The following is a 10,114-nucleotide window of genomic DNA, read 5'->3' as shown; positions in this document are numbered from 1 at the left end:
CCAGTGGTGCAGGCACCGTCGCCCACCCGTGGCAGCCACCTCCGTTCGTCGACCTCACCACGGATGGCAGCGACGATGTCGACTAGTACTAGATCTAGGTTTTAGTAGTTTTTATGCCTTTTAAACATTTTTAATGTTTAAGTTTAATGTATGATAGTGGACGTGAACTTTTGGTATGCATGGTTTAATTTGATTTTGCAAAATGCGATCGTCCGTGTTGGGCTCAGCTACGGGCCGACTGACGCAAATGAACTCTCGTATCCGCCTAACAGACCCAAACAAATAAAAATCGGACAAAAAGGGTTTCCTTTTGCATCGGCCGGTTGGAGTTGGCCATAGAGGCATGGTCTTCGCTGACACGAACATGACGATGGAAGGCGGCGAAAAGTGGGGAAGTGGCAGATGGTCTAGCCAGCATTTTTTTGAAAAACTTGCAATCTATTCATCAACTGCCATGATTGTACAAAGAACAGAGGAGAATAATCCTTCGATGAAAAATAAATGGATGTTTAAAGAAAAGAAACAGTTGCTGTGTGATCATGGTCATTGGGTGGCGATCGAACGATCCAAAAAGTCGACTGATTCAATTTTTTTTCTAGTGCCTGATAAATAGGCGCTCACTATACATATACTACCTCTGTATCTAAATATAAGATGTTTTTATATTTTGATATAAGATGTTTTTATATTTTGATACGGAGGGAGCAGCTATGTTTTAGAGAATTTCCAAATGGATTCCGCAGGGAACGAATTTCCAAATGGATTCATCAAAAGGAAAAAGAAAATTATAGTTAGTGGGCAAAAGAGTCGAACCATTCCCAGTTCCGATCCGATCTGGTTGAGCCCAGCCATTCCCCACCCGCACCCAAACCCACCATGGCAGCACCGCCGCCGCCGCCGCCGGCGCTCCCGGACGACGTCGTCGAAGAGATCCTCCTCCGCCTCCCGCCCGACGACCCAGGCTGCCTCTTCCGCGCCTCCCTCGTCTGCAAGGCCTGGAGGAGCGCCGTCACCCATCCCCACTTCCGCCGCCGCTACATCGGGCTCCACCGCCACCGGGCGCCCCCAGTGCTCGGCTTCCTCCACAACTGGAAAGACGAGCGCATCCCAGACTTCGTCCCCACCACCGCCTCGCCCTTCTCCCTCGCCGCTCCAGACCGCCGGTTCTGGCGCCCCTCGACTGCCGCCACGGCCGCGCCCTCTTCCTCTCCGACAGCCGCCAAGAAACTCAGGAACTCCTCCTGTGGGAGCCAATCACGGGCGCCCGTCAGCACATACCGGTGCCCTCGGCGTTCAGGTGCGCGTGGCCGACCGCGGCCGTGTTCTGCGCAGCCGACGGGTGCGGCCACCGCGACTGTGCGGGGGGGCCCTTCGGCGTGGTCTTCGTCTTCACCCTCGACATCTCGCCCAACGCAGACGTTGTCACATCGGCGTGCTTGTACTCGTCGGAGACTGGCACGTGGGTGTCACCCCGGTGCTGCATACCACCGTGTGACTGCCAGTTGGCATGCCAAGTGTAAGCGTGTGTGGTCCCACCTGTTGCCGCATAGGGCCCGGGCCAGTTGGCGTGCGTGGGTACTTAAGCCTTGGACAGGGGCGTGTATCAGTATGCTGAAAGAAATGAACTAATTCCCTCACCTACCCTCTCCTCTGCTCATCCCCTTCTCCAAGCTTCTCCCCCTCCCTCTCTCTCGATCCGATCCAGCCTACTCTGGTCCCCCCTCAACCAGATCGGGGCGTTACAATTGGTAATCAGAGCCTCCGATCCTGCCCCAAATTTTTTTTCGCTGCTGCCTCCTGATTTGGATCGGTAACATCCACCGCCTCGGGTGTGACTTGCTCCGGCGAGATCACGCAAAAATCCCCGGCGGGGTTCGATCTAGCAGGGGTGCGAGACGGCACCGTCCAAGCCCTCCGTCTAAACCCGGCAGTTGCTGGCGGCCATGGACGACAACACCACCAGCCTCAAGGCCATGATGGAGACGATTCTCGCGCGCCTTGACGAACAGAAGGTCGACAGCGACAAGCGGCTCGAGGCGCAGATCGCCTTCAACACCCAAGTCTCGCAAGATCTGCGCTCCCTCGCCAAGCAAGTCGATCTCACGCAGGCGGATGTCGACGAGACTCGCAAGGCGCTGGAGAGATCGCCCTCACCGTCGGAATCGCACTCCCCGACCGTGCTCCATCCACCACCACCACCACCTCCGCGGCCCCAGGCCCCGGCGCCACAGCACCAACATGGGCCGCCGCCGTCTCCGCGCCTCTCAGACCAGCGCCCGCCCCTGTTGGCCACAGCACCACAACCCGGCGTCCAATCCCAGCACCAGCAGTACCACCAGATCGGCGAGGCGCACCACCAGCAGCAGCACCACGGTGACCACTACGTCAAGCCGCCGAAGCACGACTTCCCTCGCTTTGATGGCAGCGCGCCTTACCTCTGGCTCGACCGCTGTCGGGCGTATTTCGACCTCTACCATGTACCGCCCGCGAGTTGGGTGACCACGGCGACACTATACATTGAAGGGCAAGCGGCTCACTGGCTTCAGGCATTTCGCCAAACACATGGCGGCCTCGGTTGGAATGCGTTCTGCGCTGCGATTCAAGAGGAGTTCGGGGTCGACGAATTTGAGATGGAGATGCACAAATTGTTGCAGCTCCGTCAGATTGGCACGGTCAGCGAGTATCGCAAGGAGTTCGATACATACATGTATCATCTCCTGGCACTCGACCCATCTCTCAGCAACAAATTCTTCATCACTCAATTTTTGCTGGGCCTCAAGGACGAGTTGCGCGCAGCAGTTCGGCTGCAGGCGCCCAACAGCATCACGCGTGCGTCCATTCTCGCACGCATTCAAGAGGAGGAGCTGAACACGCCCAGGGCGCGTCCACGGCCGCAGCCGCAGGGCCGCCCACCACCACTTGTGCCCGCCCGGCCGCCGGCCACGCCCCGCCAACAGCCCGACGACTACGCCCGCGAACGACAACTCAAGGAGTTCTGGCGCGCCAACGGACTCTGCTTCAAGTGCGGAGACCGGTACACTCGTGATCACCGCTGCAACACGCAGGCCCAGCTCCTCACCATCCAAGTGGGCGCATACGGGGAGCTGCTCACCGACGACACCGTGCACGCACTCGACCTGCTCGATGCACCCCAACAAGAAGCACCCCCTCCAGAGTGTTGCACAATATCAGCGCACGCCCTGGATGGCTCGGAGGCGCCAAGCACAATCCGTCTCCGCTCGCTTGTGGGCAACCAAGTTATGCTCCTTCTACTGGACTCTGGGAGCACCCACAGCTTCGTCAACAAGTCGTTCGTCGAGCGCGTTGGGGCGACAACGCAAGAGATCGCCACATTGGATGTGCGGGTGGCCAACGGCGACCGACTAACCTGCTCGCGCCAAGTTTCGGAGCTCCAGTGGTGGATGCAGGGCCACACGTTCTCGACGCCGATGTACGAGCTCGACACAGGCGCATACGATGGAATCCTAGGCATGGACTGGTTGGAGAAGAACAGCCCAATGACTTGCCACTGGCAGGAGAAATTCATCTCCTTCCTGCACGAGGGCGAGACAGTCAAGCTACAAGGTGTTCGTCCAAAGTCGACACCCACTCTCGCAGCGGTGCAACCGGCAGAACTATGCAAGTTGATCGCCGGCAATGATATCTGGGCAATGGCCATGGTCGAGATGCAGCCCCCCAAACCAAGACCACGCAAGCCCTCGCAGACGCCCATCAACGATCTCCTGGAAGAATTCAGCGACGTGTTCACCGCACCCACCGGCTTGCCTCCTCACAGGCAGTATGATCACGCGGTCACATTGGAAGATGGAGCCCAGCCAACAAACACACGGCCCTACCGCTACTCTCCATTGCAAAAGGACGAGATTGAGCGGCAGGTCAAAGAAATGCTCGACGCCGGTGTGATCACGCACTCGGTCAGTCCATACGCGGAGCCAGTTTTGCTTGTGAAGAAGAAGGATGGCACCTGGCGATTCTGCGTGGATTACAAGCGTCTCAATGACGTGACCGTGAAGAACAAGTTCCCCTTGCCCGTCGTCGACGAGCTACTCGATGAACTTGCCGGAGCGGCTTTCTTCTCCAAGCTTGACCTGCGCGCAGGCTACCATCAAATTCGCATGCGCGAACAGGATGAACACAAGGCAGCATTCAAAACTCACCACGGCCATTTCCAATTCAGAGTCATGCCATTCGGGTTGACAAATGCTCCGGCCACGTTCCAATGCCTGATGAACGCTATCTTCGCCAAGTATACCCATAAGTTTGTCATCATTTTTCTTGACGACATCCTTGTTTTCAGTGAGACACTCGAGGACCACTTGGAACATCTCCGCATCGTCCTCAACTTGCTCCGCGAGCACCAGCTATATGCCAAGATGTCCAAGTGCTCGTTCGCGCAAGATCACATTGATTATCTGGGTCACGTCATCTCCAAGCAGGGCGTCGCGACTGATTCTGAGAAGACAGACGCCATGGCGCAGTGGCCTACTCCAACCAACGCCACCGAGCTCCGTGGCTGTCTGGGGCTCACCGGCTATTACCGCAAGTTCGTCCCCCACTACGGGATCATTGCCAAGCCGCTAACCCAGCAGCTCACCAAGAAAGGCTTTGCATGGCCCGAGTCGGCGCAGCTCGCGTTCGACACGCTCAAGAAGGCGATGGTGACCACGCCGGTGCTCGCCCTTCCCGACTTCGACAAGCCATTCTCCATCGAAACCGACGCCTGCGACACCGGCATCGGTGCCGTGCTCGTCCAAGACGGTCACCCCATCGCATACTACAACAAGGCGTTGGGCGTGAAGAACCAGAAGCTCTCCACCTACGAGAAAGAGTTCTTGGCCGTCATGATGGCCGTGGACAAATGGCGCTCTTACCTGCAACGCGGGCCGTTCACCATTGTCACGGACCACAAAAGCTTATGCACGCTTGGGGACCAGCATCTGGTGACCGATGTCCAGCGCCGCGCCATGTCCAAATTGGTCGGCCTCCAATTCAAGTTCCAGTACAAGAAGGGCGTCGACAACAGCGCGGCGGATGCTCTCTCTCGCGTGGGCAGTCACTACAGCGCAAATGCTCTGTCCCTCTGCCAGCCAACATGGATTCAGGAAGTGGCCAATTCGTATGCCACGGATCCAGATGCCCAGGAAAAGATTCAGCAGCTCGCGCTGCACAGTCCGGACAACGAGGAGTACGAGCTGTACCGTGGAGTCATTCACCGTCGCGGGCGGCTGTGGATCGGCGCAAACACAGCCCTGCGCACCAAACTGATCAGCGCTCTGCATGACAGTGCCGTGGGGGGCCATTCTGGCTCGACAGCAACTTACCACCGAGTCAAGAAGCTGTTTGAGTGGAAGGGTTTGAAACATGATGTTGAAGATTATGTGCGGCAGTGCCAGATTTGTCAACAGGCGAAGCATGAATTGCATAAACCAGCGGGCAAGTTGGCACCCCTGCCCATTCCTACAGCCCCGTGGCGTGATCTGACAATGGACTTCATCGAGGGCTTGCCCAAGTCCGAAGGGTATGACACGATCATGGTGGTTGTCGACCGCTTCACCAAGCTTGCACACTTTGTGCCCCTGCGACACCCATTCACGGCGACACGAGTGGCAAGAGTGTTCTGGGACAACATCGTCAAGCTGCACGGCATCCCCTCCTCCATCGTCTCCGACCGCGACAAAGTGTTCACCAGCGTGCTTTGGCGGGAACTGCTAGCCAGCGCGGGCACCAAGCTCCTCTACTCCACTGCCTATCACCCCCAGACGGACGGACAAAGCGAGCGCGTGAACCAGTGCATGGAGATGTACTTGCGCTGCGCTGTTCACGACACTCCCACGCAATGGTGTCGCTGGCTGCCCTCTGCAGAATTCTGGTACAACTCCTCTTTCCACTCTTCTCTGGGTTGCTCTCCGTTCAAGGCTCTGTATGGGGTGGATGCCAACGAGGGCAGCATGGCAACATGGCCGGCAACACAAGCATCATTGCCGGAAGGGGAGCAGTGGGATTGGGCACTGCACAAGGAAAACTTGCAGGCACAGTTGACTCGGGCGCAACAGAAGTACAAAAAGTTTGCAGACAGAAATCGCACTGAGCGTGTCTTTCAGGTTGGGGAGCAAGTACTGCTGAAACTGCAACCCTATGTGCAGAAATCGGTGGCCAGCCGCCCGTGCGCCAAGCTGGCGTTCAAGTTCTTCGGACCATTCACCATCAGCGCCAAAATTGGTCCCTCGGCATACAAGCTGGAGCTGCCGCCCGACAGTCGCATTCACCCTGTGTTCCATGTGTCCCAGCTGAAGCCGTTCACACCCAATTATACACCAGTGTTCTCCGAACTGCCTGCGACCGTCGACTTATCAGCAGTGGACTCTAACCCAGTTCAGATTTTGGATCGGAGGATGATGAAGAGAGGAGACGCACCAGTGGTTCAGGTGCAGGTGGCATGGAACACAACTCCTCCGTCGACAACCTGGGAAGACTATGAAGTTCTTCGACGTCGCTATCCACAGTCACCAATCTGGGAAGACAGTAACTCCGAAGAAGGGGCCGTTTCTCAAGGCGGGGAGAATGTCACCCCGGTGCTGCATACCACCGTGTGACTGCCAGTTGGCATGCCAAGTGTAAGCGTGTGTGGTCCCACCTGTTGCCGCATAGGGCCCGGGCCAGTTGGCGTGCGTGGGTACTTAAGCCTTGGACAGGGGCGTGTATCAGTATGCTGAAAGAAATGAACTAATTCCCTCACCTACCCTCTCCTCTGCTCATCCCCTTCTCCAAGCTTCTCCCCCTCCCTCTCTCTCGATCCGATCCAGCCTACTCTGGTCCCCCCTCAACCAGATCGGGGCGTTACAGTGGGGCCAGCTGAACTCGAGGGAACACGAGTTCGCCATGGACTTTGAGCATCATTCCAGCGTGCTGGTTGGGAGGTCTCTGCTCTACTTCCTGTCCGACGGTGGGATGATCCTGGAGTACAATTTGGGCAGTGGTGAACTGGCTGCGTTCCGCCCACCACCTGACGATTACGGCAGTGACAACCACAGATTTAACCTCATGCTGGCGGAGGACGGTGGGCTGGGGGTTGCCGAAGCCATTGATTTTCAGCTCATATTGTGGAAAAGGGAGGCGAGTGATGGCACTAATGCACGATGGGTGCTGAGCCGGATCGTCGACCTGGACATCGATCCATGCACACTTGTTCCAGTGTTGGGCTTTGCGGAGGGAGCAAATGCTATTTTCGTGAAAACTGTTGGTAGTCTCTTCATGATCGAGCTGCAGTCGGAGCAGGCGAAAAGGGTGTGCCATAATCATGGCTTCTGTAATTTGATTCCAGTTGTCAGCTTCTACACTCCACATTCTAGGCTCCAAGTGCCCGGGGGTGAACACCAGGACCCAGCGCCGCGGCTGAACCTACTGAAAAGGGGTGGTCAGCAAGGGGTGTGGGAGAAGAAATCACTAGAATTGGCGCAATTGCTGTTTGATAAGGGGTGCAAGGCTATCAATGAGAAGGACTTTACCCACGCGGCTGACTGCTTCAGACATGCTCTTGAGATCAGGTTAGGATTCTACTCCCAAACTCCACTTGTTCTCCTAGCTAGGCATGCTGCTGTAGCGTAACATATGGATAGTTTGTGGGAAAGAAAACTTCCAGTTAGTTCATTGTTCTTTTCATGTGTGGCTCAGAGCCTTTTGAGTTCTGACATTTATAGCTACCTTAGTAGGATTTAACATGCTCTATGTTAATGTGGTTACCAAGGGTGGTGTTTTGGTTTCATGTATTTGACAGTGAGCACAATGGTGTGGGTGTTGGTCTTTGAGGGGTTAGTGAATCTAGTTAGCCAATATGACCTGACAACACCACCTGGGATAGGTATTATCATATTTTGTTGTGATGTCTGTAATGCGATGAGAATTAAATCAAAGTCCAAGTGCTTGAGGGATAGGTATTATCCTTTTTGATCACTGTGCAGTTCATTTATATGGATCCTCTTCCTCAGATTTGTACTTCATAATCTGTGCAAGCACTAGTAACTATAAAAGACAGTCAACAGAACATAGTTACACCTTGTGTCATAAAATGGTTTTGTCCACTTCAGAGTACATGTTTATGCTATAATGTTAACGATGATGCATCGGCAAATTTATGCATTGTTGTTGTTGTCACGTAGGGTTCGACATTATGGAGGCCTTGCTCCTGGGTGTGCTAGCACGTTTTACCGTTATGGAGGTGCATTGTTATGCAAAGCTCGGGAGGCAGCCAATCGTTCAGGTAATGTTTCAAAGCGTGCACCAAATGAAGAATCAATCACACCTACAACCAACAAAGATGATTCTGAAGAAGGTATGCTTTATCATTTATATCACTTTCACCACTATAGGTTGAAATATATCACTGTATTTTGCATTGTTCTTCAGGTTTATGGAATGGTCTCTTAGAGAAAACTGCAGGATTAGTTGACCCCACAACTTTAACATGGCACTGCTACTGCCCTAGACACTCATATACACTGAAAGGCATTATTATCCTTTTTAAATCTATGTACTGTAGTATCTAATTGATAATACTACTGGTTGCAATAAGTTCTCATTGTCTGTTCATGCCTAATGAAGAGTATACCTAATAAACTTCTTATCAGTAATTTGCCCATGCCAATGCAAAGTACTAATAGTTTGGGACTTGGAATGTTTTCACTAATATTATATGATCACAGTATACTAAGTGAGTTGGATCTTGTACGCATTTGTGTGCATCTCATTGCTGTTTGTTTCCTCTTGGGCTGTGTGCATCCTCGATTCAGAGGCCCGGAATAATAAAACTCTTCCATTTTCTAAAGGAAAAAAATGTTTTTCTTCCTTCAATGGCACGTGCTGATATAGTTGTTGCTGGTTAGGGGCAAACTTGCGTGGCAAAGGTCAGACGGATGGGAACATGACAGGCGATGGAGATGATTGTGATTTGGATTTGGCCTGGAAAATGTTGAATACTGCAAGGGTCATAGTTGCCAAGAGTCCAGAGAAGACAATGGAGAAGGTTAATATATTGATTGCTCTAGCTGAAATCTCCATGACAAGAGGTAATCTCAGCTATCTCAGTTACCATGTGTTAGGCTGGTGAATGGTCATTCAAGGCCTCACATTTGATTTTCACTTTTGTAGAGGACAGAGACAGCTCAATCGGTTACTACTTCGAAGCTTTAGCGATCTTGGAACATTTGGTTAGGCCTGACCATTTTCGAATTGTCGATCTGTATCCTCTTTGTGGTGATAAGAGTGTCAGCAACTCTGCTGTATAGTAGTAGAACAAATCAGCATAATAGTGTGGTTTCAAATAATCTGAGTTGACCCAAATCTTGCACAGGTGCCTTCACCTGCTTTTGAATCCACATGTTAGTGTAGATTTGGAGTAGGACTGTGATCACCAGAAAAAAAATGTTAGGTGGATAGTGCTGTTTTGTTATGATTAGGTCTTTGAGTTCAATTCTTCCTTTGTTGATTACCTTAATTCAGTTCTAGAAACGTCCGCATATGTTTGGCCTTTGAGTTAGCATCCATGGTTGGGGATGCAATCCCATATTGTGCAAAGGCTATTTCATTATGCAAGTCGCGTATACATTATCTGAAAATTGCCAAGGAAGCTTTGTTGGCTGATAAATACCTTATAGCACCTGCTGCTAAAGGACACTCAGGAAAGTCGACTCTGGAAGAGGAGATATCTTACCTTGCTAGAATGTTGCCTCGATTCCAGAAGAAGGTGAACAAACTTAATTTTATTCATGCTACCAGTTTGGTTCTGCTCATGAATGTTGTGCTCTATGAACGAAGAAGACATTTTGTAAGGAACAATAACATCTCTCTTAATTGTTTTGGTTCAGCTTGAAGAACTGAAGCAAGCAATGTCAACCCCAAGCGACGGCATAGATAATATTATGAAGAGGGTGGTCTCACAGGCAAGTCATGAGCAGAGTGTTAACAATACTATGGCAAGAACTGCATCTTTGACTTCTTCACAGATGGCACGATCAAACAACAGCTTCCATTCCCCAACTATGTCTACGGCAGCACCAAGTGGAAGTAGCGTAACCGACTTTGAGATTGTTGGCAGAGA

General features: G+C 52.6%; 1 pseudogene; it reads left to right on the top strand.

The window, feature by feature from the left end:
- Window positions 1–855: 855 nt before the first annotated feature.
- On the top strand, window positions 856–9,516 carry LOC119312624 (annotated as a pseudogene).
- Window positions 9,517–10,114: the final 598 nt, after the last annotated feature.

The sequence above is a fragment of the Triticum dicoccoides genome, chromosome 5B (genome assembly GCF_002162155.2).
Source record: "Triticum dicoccoides isolate Atlit2015 ecotype Zavitan chromosome 5B, WEW_v2.0, whole genome shotgun sequence".
In the NCBI taxonomy this organism is placed as follows: domain Eukaryota; kingdom Viridiplantae; phylum Streptophyta; class Magnoliopsida; order Poales; family Poaceae; genus Triticum; species Triticum dicoccoides.
This window is presented reverse-complemented; position numbering and strand designations above follow the sequence as displayed.